Raw genomic sequence first — 16,965 nt, forward strand, 5'->3', positions numbered from 1 at the left:
TGGAAACCTACCTTCGGCTATAAATACTCCAACACCTTGGAATGGTAAGGATCATCATCTGATATCTCAATCTTATCTAGCAATCTCTTAATATACTCTTATATTCAGAGCAATCTAGTCTGATTCTCACGCCGGAGGGTGGTCACAAGGAGGAACCCCCCTTCTCAGTGACGAGCTTACGGTGTCTGTTTTGCAGGTCTCCTGAAGAACCTTCTCAGCTAGATCTCATCCGTGGGAAACATTACTTAACCCCCAGATTATCTATAATCTGTCCAGGGTTCACTTAGTGTGTCTTCAAGCATGAATCCGAAAACATAACTTACAAGGATAATCTATATATATGGATGATAGTGACAAGCATATAACTATACATGATTTTATATTACTATAATTTTTTGAAAGTTACGTGTCCATTACAAGCTAGGATTTATCTGGTTTTATTGGTTTGCACCTGATTGTCTCAACCCTATATACGGACCTAAAGCACATAGAAAAATTAGGGTAATTTTTATTAAAAAAATGTTTTCGATTCTATGACTCCCATATTATCTATACGTATGCATATTGTAGACCACAAACACTATCGTTAAAAAATCCCAAAACCAAACATAAGTTACATACTATTATTTTTTAGAATTTGAAAGTCCTAGAGTCTCGTAACCTTTGGGTTTGCATGATATTGGGGGAATCCCTTTATTAATTAGCACGGTAATAGCAGGGTCTCGTAAGTTTTCGGATAATTGATTATCATAATTTCAAAAAATAATCCAAAATACTATGATATTGACTAAAGATTACAAAATAAAATACACCCTTTAACATGTTCTAAATGCTTTAAATACTCTCCAACCCCCAAAAAAACAAAAGAACAAGCGGTTGCTCTCTTCTTTCTTTCACCAACATACCCACATGACCATATCTCTCTCTATCTCTCTCATATATCTATATCTATGTACGTATATGTGTCTCTCTTTGTGTGTATAAATAGACCCTAAAAGCACATAAAGCCTCAACAAAAACAAATTGCACCAAGTGTGACCTAGCTCTTAAAATGGCTTTCAAGAAAACCTCAACAAAACTCTCACAAACCACAGTTTTAAAGCACATAGTTAAGAGGTGTTCAAGCTTGGCTAGGAAGCAACACCAGCACTACGAAGACGTCCCGAAAGGCCACTTTGTCGTCTACGTTGGCATGAACCGCAGTCGATACATCGTCCCAATATCGTTCTTGTCACATCCTGAGTTCCAGATGCTCCTTCATCAAGCCGAGGAAGAGTTCGGGTTTGATCATGACATGATCACCATTCCCTGTGAAGAAAAGGTGTTTTTGTCACTTATTTCCGTGCTTAGGTAGAAATACATCACATGAATGACGAATCTTACTCGTTGATATGGCGAAAACAAGTAGCTAGATCGAGGAATCAAGTGAAGATGATGTATAATCTAGAAAGATTGAATTGCACATAAAGGTTTCTCTAGATAATTTAGAAGTTTTGAGTTTAAACTTTATATTGTTCAATATTGTGTTGATGGATGAGTTTATTGGCAAGTCTGTAAATCTAGTGAATTTATTTTGAAGAGTAGATGATTAATATATAGTAGATAACTAAATTACAGATATGCTAGGCAGATATTGTTTTGTCATTATGTTTTGAATAAAAAAATATTTGTTGTTTCAGAAAGAAGGAATATTACATTTGAATATTTATAACCATTAAAACTATTATATTGAGGTTGAAGCACTGGTGATATATATATATATTTGTGCTATATGAACCCATAAAAAGAAAATACTGACAGTTGGCCATATAATTCCAGATGATGAGATAGTAAGAGTACCACTTAACTCTCCTTTCAAACATTTTTATACAAACATAAGATTTCCACTTATTCATTATATAGAAACTCTCATTTTTTTCAACGGTATTACATTACATTCTCTTTTAAAAGTGCCTTTATTTACACATTATCAATTACATATTTTTAATTTCTTGTTACTCATAACAATGAGCTGCTTTTTTAACAAACTACATTTTTTAGCTTGTTATTATCTATAACCAATATCAAAACTGAACATTACACTTACTACACATTATATTAACAAAAGAGTATATATACATAAAGTAAATTAAAATAAAACAAAAATGACATGTTATGCTTAGCTCTAATTGCGTGGTATAATTCCTCATGATGTGCTAAATGCTTGAGGATTATGTCCTAGTTAAAGGGGGATTGCTCTATTTACTCCTTGAAATCACCCATGACATTTGCCCCCTTTTTTGAACAACATACTAACTTTTTTTTATTGAACAAGTATATCCTTACTTTCGCTTTTGCTTTAGTCTTTTTTTCTCCATTGGACGAGAAATTTCTCCAACCTTACTACAAGTGCCTATGTAATCACCATTCGATATACGATCATTATCGTAGAGGGCACACATGTTTTGCCCTTTTTACTTGTGGTGATGAGTGGGCATATAATGAGATTGCGTAATAGGGCTTCGGAAATTAGAATGCAAAACACACACTAACTGTTGATAGCTGATAATTTGAAACAGATTTAAACCAATGTATATGAGTGGAACAAACATTAAATTATGTTGTTTGATAGACACACAAAAAAAGGAAATGAAATACAAGTGACAAAATTAGGCCTACCTTAAAATTAAAAAAAAAAATCCAAAAAATGGCGATGGTGGCGGAAGAGGTGGTGGTGTCGGTGCGATGGTGCTGCTGCAAGGGGGTGTTGGTGGTGACTGTGGTGATGGTAGCGAGGGTGGTGCTGGTGGGGGTGATGGTCAGGTGGTGGTGACGGTGGCGACAGTGGCGACGGCTATGGTGGTGAGTGGTGACGGTGATGGTCTGGTGCCAGTAATGGCGGTAGTGGTGGTGTCAAGAAAATAAGGTGAAATAAAAAGGTGAGAATGAATGATTTTGATGAAATAAGATTCATTGTATAATCGTTGATTTCATTCAGTTGACACCCGTTTTTTCATTTCCTCGTGTTGATCCATTTCATTCCACTTGAATTTCGGAGTTTGAAATGCTACTTACGAATTTATAATTATTTGTAATACATGTAACATGTGTTGATTTTTCTATTTGAATATTTCATGTCAGTTAACAATATGCTAGTCTATATAGTGTAATATATTTAGCCTTAAAAGTGGGTTAACCTATCAAATTTCTTATGTAAAGTTTTTCTTTTAACACACGAGTCTTTATTAGTTTGCTTTTTGAATATTTTTCAAGTTCGGTTAAGGTACCTATTTTAGGATTTTTAGTATATCTTTGTAGTGTTTGATGTAGTTTCCTTATTTAATGATATTTATTATTTGTGGCATGGAGTTGTGGAGAATGAACAACACAAAATGAACAATACACGTGAGACAAATGAATTAAGATAGTAATGAGCTCGAAACCGAATACTCTCGAGTTAAAACTTGAAGCTAGGATAGAATGCTTTACCTATTATAATGAGCTTGAAGCCGAGTTGATACTGACTTAACTCATCTCATTCATTGAACACCCAAACTTATTGTACTTATAGTACTGATCAACTTGACTTTTGACAACGTTAAAGCATACAATGTGAACATTTAAAGTCCGTAAAAGAACGTTGGCCTCGTTAATGAGATATCTATTATTGCACCCAAGGTTTTTGTTGTACGTACACTACTTTTCAGTGTTATTTGAATACTAGGTGGGCCTATGGTCAGCTTGCGTTCACATTTAAGATTACTATATATCATGAGGCGTGCCCATCAATAGTCATACGCATCTATTGGTAGAGTTATGTTGCATCCGTTTTATTGTTAATTTGTATCTTAAATAGTTTTATTATTGATTCTTAAAATAGTATGAAAGACATAAAATTCATATGCTAGTTAGATGTTGTCGGTAAGTAAAGGATTTCGCTACAATAAAATCATGGATATGCTTGATTTTGTGTGTGTGAATTCCTTATATGACTTGAACTTAAAACGAAATATATGGTTTAGGATTTAGTCTATAATAAATATTCTCTTGTCAACATTGTGGTTGAACGGTTTTAAGTCAAAAGTGAGATCAGTTGTAACATTTGATATTTAATATGCAAATATAAAATAAAATCTTTAGTTTTAAGTAGGTTGCGTTCATACCTCATGAAAACTTGTATAAAGATAAATTGGTTGTGGCTTAATGGTGGAGCACTCACTTTATTAGTGAGAGGTTAGGGGTTCAAACCTCACTACCACCAATTTATATGGGAGATATGAGGAATGACACTGGCTTGCCAGGGTTCAAGTCCTGATCTCACCCGGTTTTACCGGCTCCTCGCTGTCGTGCCGTTTGGCGGGAGTGAGGGTCGGGTTTTATCCGGTGAATCCCACAATAGGTGGACCGCTAGGGGCTCCGTCCGTCCAGACTAGTGGCCGGCTCGGGCTACTTTTTGCCAATGAGGGCCACGTACGGAGTACCCGGCGTTACTTAGTTGTCCGTTAAAAAAAAAAGAAAACTTCTATAAAGTTATTATTCAAATGCATGTCTTACGATATTTAATTTGGCGCGTGAACATGAGTCATTTAACTCTTCAACTCTATTCATAGTAGTATGAACCACTTTATATGCCCAGCAAATTGTTTAAACTCAAATTAATTTCCATTTACAATCGCATTTTCGGTTTTGATCTCTTTTAAATTGTAAATTAAGTGAGCTAGTATTTTCCTAAATCACATCATTTTTTATTAATTAATTTTAGTATTTATTGGCCCATTTTATGGGTAAAGTTAAAATACAAAGACAACAAAAATGAGAAGGATGAGAAGGAATCTAATCCATTGATATTAGATTTGGATGATGGAGATTAATTCAAGAATAAAAATTGAATAAAAATATATGAAAAGGGCATGAAGGTAATAACCCACTTATGAAGACATTCTCTCTCCACATGCAAGGCACATGTCAATTCCTCCATCATTTTAAAACGTCCATAACTTTTTCACGCGACATTTTTTTTAGAATTTTTTTTATTATAATACAAGCGTTTTTTATCTTTAATATGAATATCATATTGTTATATAAAAATAAAAAAAAAGTTGATGGGTTTTTTATTTTGTGTTATTTGGTTGTTCATTGTGTTTTTAATTGAGTTTTTCTATGCATTGTGTTATATATTACGGTCATTGTGTTTTTCAATTGATACTCGTATGAAAGATAAAAATTAACACAAAGATTACATCATTGTCTCTTTCGTGCGTCATTGTGTCTTTGTGCTCAACATTTGTCTTTATACTTATCTTTGTGTTTTAGTCATTGTGATCAATATTCACTTAATTTGAAAAAAATAGTATTATGTTGTTTGTGTATTACGTTCAAGGCATTGTGTAATATATAGATTCCATTGTGTCTTACGTTTCAGCTATTGTGTTATACGCATTTACCATTGTGTCTTACGTTTCAGGCCATTGTGTTATACGTATTTACCATTGTGTCTTACGTTTCAGGCCATTGTGTTATGCGTATTTACCATTGTGTCTTACGTTTCAGGCCATTGTGTTATGCGTATTTACCATTGTGTCTTACGTTTCAGGCCATTGTGTTATGCGTATTTACCATTGTGTCTTACGTTTCAGGCCATTGTGTCTTACGTTTCAGGCCATTGTGTTATAAGCATTTACCATTGTGTCTTACGTTTCAAGCCATTGTGTTATAAGCATTTACCATTGTGTCTTACGTTTCAGGCCATTGTGCTATACGCATTTACCATTGTGTCTTACGTTTCAGGCCATTGTGCTATACGTATTTACCATTGTGTCTTACGTTTCAGGCAATTGTGTTATATACATTTACCATTATGTCTTACGTTTCAGGCCATTGTGTTGTTATATGTATTCATTATTGTGTTTTACGTTTCAGGTTATTGTGTAATATGCATTCATCATTGTGTTTTATGTATTAGATAATTTGTTAGTATTTTTCATTATATATATATACTATTGCACAACAGTGTTATTAGTATTTAAAAAAAAACACAATGATCAGATGGAAGACACAATGGCGAAAAAACATAATAACAAACAGAAAGACACACTGGTAAGCAAAATGACACAATGACGTAAATTATTTTTTATTCTTATATAACAAAATTATACTCATATTAAAGGTAAAAAAACACTTGTTATTATGGTGAATTTTATTTTAAAAAAAAAATATCATAAGAAAAAGTTATAGACGTTTAAAAATAATGGGGGAATTAACATGTGACTTGCATGTGGAGAGAGAAAATATGTAATATTACTTTTATACCCTTTTTCCTTTGGTCCATACATGACACATGTCAACTAATTATGTCTTCTCATCATTCTCATTTTTGTTCTCCTTTATAGAATAACTTGACCCCCCCATTTTATATGTTGAGATTTAACAGGTTTATTTTTAATTTAGCCTTCATAAGTGGATGAATGTATTCAGTGCTTCACCTAGGGGATGTCTAATCTTATGACACTTTTCTTGACAAATTTGATGGGGTGGGGGGGGGGATGGGGGTGTTTATGATTGCTTATTTTATGAGAGGATAAATTAATTAAGTCATAAAATGGTGACTTGTAACTTTTGGGAAAAGTTATAAGGATGCCTACTTTCATTTTAGATGTGATTTTTAACCCGTCATTTGACTTATCCAGCACCCGGTACACGAGTCTTTTGAGACCTATACGACTTGTATGGTGAGTGTATAATAACATAAGAGTGATGACATTCTAATACACAACAAAGATTGTACGAATATAACATCCCTTCTTTCAAGTGATCATGTATAAACGAAAGAGAAACTAAATAAAAAATAAATTTAAGTCAAGAGAACACACACACACACATATATATATGTATATATATATGCATATATATATATATATATATATATATATAGGATTGAGTTCTTTTGAGAACCACTTTGAGTTTTAAGAACTCGAAAGAACTCAACGTAACAATTTTTTTTTCGAATTTTTTTTACACATGTGTAATACGTAAGTGTAAGTGATGTACACAAAATTACGGTATTTTTTTACACACCGAATCTACTTTTTACACATGTGTAACTAACGTTTAAACTTGTGTAATTATCAAAAATACTTATTCTCTCTCCTGCTTTATTTTTTAATTAAATTTAATATCAGCCACATATTTCATATCATTTAACTAAATTTGTGAATCAAAATTGAGTTCTTAAAGTTCTTAAAACTCACCATTGTTCTCAAAATAACCCTCCCATATATATATATATATGGTTTGGATAAAATCAAAACCCACTTGAGTTGAGAAAACTCTAAAAACTTTTTCTCAACCACATGTTTCTAATTAATTATGAATATTGTGTTCCACAATTAAAGTTAATAAAAAATGTAAAAGTAAATTCAATTTTCTCTCTCTCCTAAAAATAGATGTAAAAGTTAATATAAAAATGTAAAAAAAAGCAAAACAAATTTTTTAAATATTTTTTAATGTTTTGTATTAAATGTAACAACATAAAATTACATGTGTAAAAAAAACGATGTTACATAGGGTTTTCACGGGTTTTCTCAAATCAAATGGGTTTTCATTCTATACATTGCCTATATATATATATATATATATATATATATATATATATATATATTATTTGGATCAAATATAAATGAAATTAATGTGCTAATTGTGAGAAGCACGTAGTTTATAATGTAAAAATATAATTACTCTACTTGATTCTCATAATTAACGTACACGTTAATTTCATATGTATGTTAACTTTCTCCTATGTATATATACATATATATATATATATAAAGGATCCGATACATTATTTCCTTATCGTACATTACGTACGCGGGCACATAGAACTTTGATTTCAGAAACCCTAAATCACAATGATTAGAATAGGGACTGTTAATTGTTCATTTTAGATTAACTTTGATATTAAGAAATTACTGAGACTTTTTTTGATTTTTAGTAAAATCCATTCTGATTATTCCGAAATTTTAGGACTTATATTTTAGGACTTATTTGTTTGTCGTACAAAAAAACTTTTTGAATTACCGGTAGAAAGAGATTTCCCTAATGACAAAGCTTTTAACGATGCCCCTCGCATGCCCTGTCTCTCTCCCTCAAGACATCTCCAGCACCACCGATCCACCAGTCGTCGGCAACAACACACCTCATTCACCATCACCGGATCCGACAACGGGGGTTCAGCAACTCTGTAAGGCCCCGTTACCGGTGCCCTACATTTGGTGTTGGATTTACTCATAAACACAGTTCTTAATATCAGAGTTAATTAAAACATTCGCGGAACATTAAAACTTCAATCATAATATATTACATAACCTTCAAATCTTGTCTTATAAAAACATTAATATTCATTTAAAACAAAACATAGTCTTTAAAACATCACAACATTTCTTCGAGATGTAAGTCTCTTCGATTCCATGCCATGTGTCTTCAATCACGCGAGATGCCTCAACCTATTTGCCTGCGTGCATACTAAAAGTCATCTACGCTGAGTGAGTTCTAGTTAATCACATCACTTACTTCACATACACATATACGTGCCCGAAGGTACGCATTACATACTTAACCTGTCCATCATTCATCATACACAATCATCATAACCTTACGTTATAAAGAGCATTCTCCGTACATTCCTCGGATATTATTAGGGTCCGGTACCCTCCATCCTCGGATATTATTAGGGTCCGGTACCCTTCATCCTCGGATATTATTAGGGTCCGGTACCTTTCATCCTCGGATATTATTAGGGTCCGGTACTGTGACACCCGGTAATTTCCCAATCCCATAAACCAAGTAATCAACCTAATTATTAGGTAATTATGTTATATGCGCCGTGCGCGAGCGCGCCATGTTAGAATCAGCGCGTGTATGATATATGCGCCCTGCGCGAGCGCGCCATGTTAGAATCAGTGCGGGCATATGTTATATGCGCCATGCGCGAATGTTTTGGGCTTGTCTTCATATAACTTAATTTTGTCATGTCTAATGGGTGGACGCCCCGCTTGACGCTAAGGCGGGTGCATCCCAAATCATTTATGCGCGTGCGGAAAGGGGCTAACCTCCCCGCATGGCGGGAACATTGAGAGCTAGTTTGTCTGAAGCTCCAGGATGGAATTGACTTCAACATAACTGATCACTATGTTGAAATACCAAGACCTCATGGAAAATCTACAAATGAAACTCAACGTCCCTGACTGCGAGAAGATTACACACCTACCCGCAGCAAAGAAACAGCCTACACGCAGAAAGCTATACGCGCAAGGCTACACGCACAAAACACTTAAGTCTATTTCTCAAGTGTAAGGGGATTTCCCCCGCCCAGAAGGGACCAGTAGCGTGTTTCAGATATTTTACCTTTTGACTACACACTGACAACAGTACCAGGAAAAGTATACTGTAACACGAAATGTCAGCTGTCAGCCGTACCTACTCCCACCAACCACAGTCCTGCATGTCCTGTCAAAATCAATCAGAATCTTTCTAACCACTCCCTAGGACTATCACCCCCATCCCTGAATAAATAATAATAAATCCCATACTTTGTCATCATTACACCTAAATATGATAAGATTTTAATCCCCTAAATCAAGGGATTGTGTTCCCTCGAATCTGCCTATAAATATGTATCAATCCTTGAATAAAACATCACACAAACACACCCCAAACTCTCTTAAATCAGTAATTCTCTCCCAAGCATCCGTTTCCATTTCCGTTTCCATCACTAGGTAAGCCGAAACCTTAGTCTTGAGATTACTTTTCTAACCAGCCCTTATATTCTTCGATTTCTTGATCTTAATATACATATTTCTTGTTATTTAATCATATTCTAGACTCCCAATTTCAAGGCTAAACACCAAGGAACCCGAATCTCGTTTAATCTAAACCACTACTTAACAAGAATCACAGGTGAGTCTCACAGCCCCTATTTTCACTGTTTTTAAAACTGTTTTCGGGGCGAGGGACACGTGTTTAAATTATGTTTTATCATGGTATATTTACGAGCAATGCAAACGGTTATCTATGTTTATCTTGGTTTTCGATGTAAGTGCGCAAGATACGAGTAAGTGATCACTTTACCATTGGAACTCTAAGGGTAGGGACTACTGTGTTTGATCAACCCACTCGTAGGGGTCGCACCCCTTGCAAAGACGAGTGCCTAGTATGTCACGGGGTAGTACTATGGGATTGAGCCCGCTCGTAGAGGTCGCACCTCTTACAAAGACGAGCGCCTTGTTTTCCGGCACAACGTCCGCGCGTGACCCGCGGGACGGTATATCTAAATTGTTGTGGCAGCGCCACGGTTTTCAGGAATGTCTGCGCGTGACCCGCGGGACGGTTTTATCAAGCATATGTTTAAACAATGTTATCAGAAATATGTTCCAATATGGCTTTATCAAGATTATGTTGCAATACGATTTATCAAGTCACCAAAACTTGTGAACTCACTCAGTTTATACTGATTCAAATGTTTTTACGTGTCTTTCAGGTGATAGGTAAGTAGCGCAAGGAGTCACACATAGAGCACTTCACGCAGAACATCTATAAAATTAGCTTTTTGGAAGATTTTAGTTCTATCCCTTCCACACGCGCGGGTGTTCCCGCCGTGTGAGGGGATATGGCGCGGAAATCTTCAATGATTTTCATACTTGGATGTTTTTATGTAATTCTAAACAATGTAATGTATTTTGTACTAGACATTTCATGCGCAATGGAAATTTTATTTTTCTTGAATGTTTGCAATGACCCGTGCTTGACTATCAATCCCCACTCGCGCGCGCCCGGCTGTTTCCGCCGTTTAGGGCCGGGTGTGACAGATTGGTATCAGAGCTCTGGTTATAGCGAACTAGGAAAGAAGTTTTAACCTAGACTATAACCGTAGGGGAATCGCATGAAATATTTTTCAAAGAATATTTTCAAAAGAAACCACACACACACTTAGGAACACGGGCCACACAATGTCTAGTGAACATTAAGGATAAAAACACTATGTGCTCAGGGTACATGCGCTAAGTTTGATATATTTTCTTTTTTTTTAAGAAAAACGAGAATGCCTCCAACCAGAGCCAAGGGAATTACCATGACACCCGAGGAACTCGCAGAAATAATCGCGCAGGCGATCGCAACACATGAGGCCAGCAAGGCCGAATCAAGTCAGGGTCGTCAGGAGACCGAAACCCTAGAACCCGAATCAGGAGCTTTGGACAAAGGATGCTCCTATAAGACGTTCATGGCCTGTAAGCCTTGGCCATTCAAGGGCACCGAAGGGGCCATTGGGCTCTACAACTGGATCGACAAGATGGAGACAGTTCTCTCCATTAGCGGATGTAGTGAAAATCAAAAGGTCCTCTACGCGACCTGCATGTTTCAAGAAGCAGCCTCGTCTTGGTGGAAGCTTCAAACGAAAACATTGGGGCGAGAAGTTGCTCTCCACAAGACCTGGGAGGAGCTGAAGGACATGATGATGAGAAAGTTCTGCTCTCGCGCCGAAATTCAGAGTCTGCAGCAGGAGTTTTGGAACCACACCATGGTAGGAACCGATATCAACGCCTATAACAACCGGTTCAACGAACTTTGCCAGATGGTGCCGGATATGGCGAACACGGAGGAGAAGAAGATCGAGAGGTATATCTTTGGGTTACCTCATGTCATTAGAGTTCCGCTCAATGCCGCAGCGCCTCCGACCTTTGATGAGGCAGTAGCGCGGGCCATCACTCTTACAAGAGATACGGTCCGTGCGGGCACGTTAACTGCGCGCGGAAACGAGCAGCGAACCTCTGACCTCAAAAGGAAATGGAACTCTCACCACCGAGGGTCCGACTCCAAGCAGCCACCATTCAAGAAACAGGAGAGCGTAAGGGCTTACTCGATACAAGCCTTGGAGCCACCACGAAAAGTGTACAACGGGCCTCACCCATGGTGCAGCAGATGCAAGTACCACCACGAGGGTGAATGCGCAAGCCTTGCATGCGCCAAATGTAACAAGCCAGGACACAAGACGATGAATTGTCGTACCCAAGAAACTGGGGGAAGCGACAACTGCTATGCATGCGGGAAGCCAGAGCATTTCAGTCGGGATTGCCCGCAGAAGAGAAACCAAGCTCGCGGGAGAGCCTTTGTGATCGGCGCGGGCGAAGCCAAAGAAGAACCGAATGTAGTAACTGGTACGTTTCTACTTAACGACCATTTTGCATCTGTCTTATTTGATACTGGCGCTGACCTAAGTTTCATATCCACTGAGTTTAAAAGCTCCCTAGGCCTAGCAACCAGTAGGCTAGACACGCCTTATACTATAGAACTAGCCAATGGTAGACAGATACGCGCGAACGAGAGGACTGAGCAATGTGTATTGGTCATGGGAGGTCACGGATTCACTATTAACTTATTGCCAATAGACTTGGGAAGTTTTGACATTGTGGTAGGCATGGATTGGTTAGTCGAAAACCACGCGGAAGTTATTTGCCATGAGAAGCAGGTTCGGATCCCGCTGTTGAGCGGGGAAACCTTGGTAATTCAAGGGGAAAGAAGTGGAGTTGTGACAAAACTCATTTCGTGTCTAAAGGCGCGCAAGTGCCTGAGGAAAGGATGCTACGCCTTCCTGGCGCACGTAGTAGAGAAGAAAGGAGATGAGCGAAAGATTGAAAACTTACCAGTGGTGCGCGAATTTCCAGAAGTTTTTCCTGAAGATCTGCCCGGATTACCGCCGCCGCGACAAGTCGAGTTTCGAATTGACTTGGTCCCAGGAGCTTCGCCAGTAGCTCGAGCACCCTATCGACTAGCTCCATCTGAGATGCAAGAGCTATCCAATCAGTTGCAGGAACTATTGGATAAGGGTTTCATACGCCCAAGCTTTTCACCTTGGGGAGCTCCTGTGCTTTTTGTGAAGAAGAAAGATGGTTCGTTCAGAATGTGTATTGACTACAGGGAACTGAACACTAACGGTCAAGAATCGGTACCCCTTACCAAGGATTGATGACTTATTTGATCAGTTGCAGGGATCCAGTTATTATTCGAAGATAGATCTACGGTCAGGATACCACCAACTTAGGGTCCATGAGGAAGACGTGCCGAAGACAGCCTTCCGAACTAGATATGGCCATTATGAGTTCTTAGTGAGGCCCTTCGGGCTAACTAATGCGCCGGCCGTATTCATGGATCTGATGAACCGTGTGTGCAAACCATACTTGGATAAGTTTGTGATTGTGTTTATAGATGATATTCTGATTTACTCTCGAACCGGAGCTGAGCATGAACAACATCTGAGATTGATTTTGGAGTTACTGAAGAAAGAAAAGTTGTATGCCAAGTTTTCTAAATGTGAGTTTTGGCTTAGAGAAGTTCACTTTCTCGGTCACGTTGTAAACGAGAAAGGAATACACGTCGATCCTTCCAAGGTCAAAGCCATCGAGAATTGGGAGGCGCCAAAAACCCCAACTGAGGTGAGGCAATTCCTAGGACTAGCTGGCTACTATCGACGTTTCATTGAGAACTTCTCCAAGATAGCTTTACCTCTGACCGCGCTAACCCAGAAAGATAGGAAGTTTGTTTGGGGCGAAAGCCAGGAAGCAGCGTTTCAAATGTTAAAGCAGAAGCTATGTAGTGCGCCAATTTTATCTCTGCCCGAGGGGACGGATGATATCGTCGTCTACTGCGACGCTTCACATCAAGGACTCGGATGTGTCCTTATGCAGAGAAACAAAGTCATAGCGTATGCCTCGCGTCAACTCAAGGTCAATGAAAGGAACTACACAACGCATGATTTGGAACTTGGAGCAGTTGTTTTCGCGCTAAAGATTTGGCGCCATTATCTTTATGGTACAAAGTGTTTGATTTTTACGGATCACAAGAGCCTTCAACACATATTTGATCAGAAGGATTTAAATATGAGGCAACGAAGATGGGTTGAGTTATTGAATGATTATGATTGTGAAATAAAGTATCATCCTGGAAAGGCGAATGTGGTAGCGGACGCTCTAAGTAGGAAAGAGCGAGCAAGGACGCTACGAGTTAAGGCTCTAAGATTGACCATTCGCGCAGATCTCACTACCCGCATCCGAGAAGCTCAACAAGAAGCCTTGAAATCAGAGTTTGTCAAGAACGAATCCCTTGGGGGTATGGTTAAGGATTTGGAACTCAAAGAGAATGACACTCGATATTTTGCTAACCGCTTATGGGTCCCTCTCAAGGGAGGATTGCGCGAGCAAGTGTTAAACGAAGCTCACAAAACGCGGTATTCAGTACATCCTGGCGCAGACAAGATGTATCAAGATGTTAAAGCGCTGTATTGGTGGCCCAATCTGAAGGGCGACATCGCGACGTATGTCAGTAAGTGCCTGACGTGTTCAAAGGTGAAGGCTGAATATCAGAAACCGTCGGGGTTGCTTCAGCAGCCATAAATTCCCATGTGGAAGTGGGAACAAATCTCTATGGACTTCATTACCAAACTGCCAAGGACACCCGGGGGTTACAACACGATTTGGGTTATTGTAGACCGGCTAACTAAGTCAGCACACTTCCTGCCGATCAAGGAAACCGATAAGATGGAAAAGTTAGCCCGATTGTATATTCGAGAAGTAGTTTCAAAACATGGAGTCCCGGTGTCCATCATTTCTGATAGAGATAGTCGGTTCACCTCAAGATTTTGGTGATCGTTACAAGGGGCTTTAGGTACTCGTCTTGACATGAGTACGGCTTATCATCCCCAAACGGATGGACAAAGCGAGCGAACGATTCAGACATTAGAAGATATGTTGCGCGCGTGCGCAATCGATTTCGGAGGTAGTTGGGATACTCATCTCCCATTGGTTGAATTTTCGTACAATAACAGTTATCACACAAGCCTCAAGGCTGCGCCGTTTGAAGCCCTGTATGGGCGCAAGTGTAGGTCCCCGCTGTGTTGGGCTGAAGTAGGTGACAAGCAAATGACTGGTCCAGAATTGATCCAAGAAACAACGGACAAAATTTTCCAGATACGAGATCGCCTTAAGGCAGCGCGCGACAGACAGAAAAGCTATGCTGATGTGAGAAGAAAACCCTTGGAATTTCAAGTAGGGGATAAAGTGCTTTTGAAAGTCTCTCCATGGAAAGGAGTCCCCCGTTTCGGCAAGCGAGGAAAGTTGAATCCGCGATACATCGGACCATTTGAGATCCTGAAAAGGATCGGTCCAGTTGCTTATAAGCTCCAATTACCCGCCGAACTTAGTGGAGTTCATGACACGTTTCATGTATCCAACCTCAAGAAGTGCTTATCTGATGAAACGTTAATTCTACCATTGGACGAGATTCATATCGACAAGCAACTACACTTCGTAGAAGAGCCTATAGCAGTAACCGATTGGAAAGAACAAAAGTTGCGAAGAAGCCGAATCAAGTTAGTAAAGGTTCAATGGAACTCAAAGCGTGGGCCTGAATTCACTTGGGAAAGAGAAAACCAAATGCGCAAGAAATACCCACACCTCTTTCAAAGCATAGCTCCCGCCAGCGACGCCTCCTAAATTTCTGGACGAAATTCTCTTAACAGGGGGAGAATGTGACACCCGGTAATTTCCCAATCCCATAAGCCAAGTAATCAACCTAATTATTAGGTAATTATGTTATATGCGCCCTGCGCGAGCGCGCCATGTTAGAATCAGCGCTTGTATGTTATATGCGCCCTGCGCGAGCGCGCCATGTTAGAATCAGCGCGTGTATGATATATGCGCCCTGCGCGAGCGCGCCATGTTAGAATCAGTGCGGGCATATGTTATATGCGCCATGCGCGAATGTTTTGGGCTTGTCTTCATATAACTTAATTTTGTCATGTCTAATGGGTGGACGCCCCGCCTGACGCTAAGGCGGGTGCATCCCAAATCATTTATGCGCGTGCGGAAAGGGGCTAACCTCCCCGCATGGCGGGAACATTGAGAGCTAGTTTGTCTGAAGCTCCAGGATGGAATTGACTTCAACATAACTGATCACTATGTTGAAATACCAAGACCTCATGGAAAATCTACAAATGAAACTCAACGTCCCTGACTGCGAGAAGATTACACACCTACCCGCAGCAAAGAAACAGCCTACACGCAGAAAGCTATACGCGCAAGGCTACACGCACAAAACACTTAAGTCTATTTCTCAAGTGTAAGGGGATTTCCCCCGCCCAGAAGGGACCAGTAGCGTGTTTCAGATATTTTACCTTTTGACTACACACTGACAACAGTACCAGGAAAAGTATACTGTAACACGAAATGTCAGCTGTCAGCCGTACCTACTCCCACCAACCACAGTCCTGCATGTCCTGTCAAAATCAATCAGAATCTTTCTAACCACTCCCTAGGACTATCACCCCCATCCCTGAATAAATAATAATAAATCCCATACTTTGTCATCATTACACCTAGATATGATAAGATTTTAATCCCCTAAATCAAGGGATTGTGTTCCCTCGAATCTGCCTATAAATATGTATCAATCCTTGAATAAAACATCACACAAACACACCCCAAACTCTCTTAAATCTGTAATTCTCTCCCAAGCATCCGTTTCCATTTCCGTTTCCATCACTAGGTAAGCCGAAACCTTAGTCTTGAGATTACTTTTCTAACCAGCCCTTATATTCTTCGATTTCTTGATCTTAATATACATATTTCTTGTTATTTAATCATATTCTAGACTCCCAATTTCAAGGCTAAACACCAAGGAACCCGAATCTCGTTTAATCTAAACCACTACTTAACAAGAATCACAGGTGAGTCTCACAGCCCCTATTTTCACTGTTTTTAAAACTGTTTTCGGGGCGAGGGACACGTGTTTAAATTATGTTTTATCATGGTATATTTACGAGCAATGCAAACGGTTATCTATGTTTATCTTGGTTTTCGATGTAAGTGCGCAAGATACGAGTAAGTGATCACTTTACCATTGGAACTCTAAGGGTAGGGACTACTGTGTTTGATCAACCCACTC

At 38.9% G+C, this 16,965-nt stretch overlaps 1 pseudogene; it reads left to right on the top strand.

Moving 5' to 3' along the window:
* The first annotated feature begins 416 nt into the window (after positions 1-416).
* LOC143570679 (auxin-responsive protein SAUR50 pseudogene) lies at positions 417-1,698 on the top strand (annotated as a pseudogene).
* Positions 1,699-16,965: the final 15,267 nt, after the last annotated feature.

Source organism: Bidens hawaiensis, unplaced genomic scaffold (genome assembly GCF_021521415.1).
Source record: "Bidens hawaiensis isolate Kalapana, Puna unplaced genomic scaffold, B.hawaiensis_p1.1 tig00000001_1, whole genome shotgun sequence".
NCBI lineage: Eukaryota > Viridiplantae > Streptophyta > Magnoliopsida > Asterales > Asteraceae > Bidens > Bidens hawaiensis.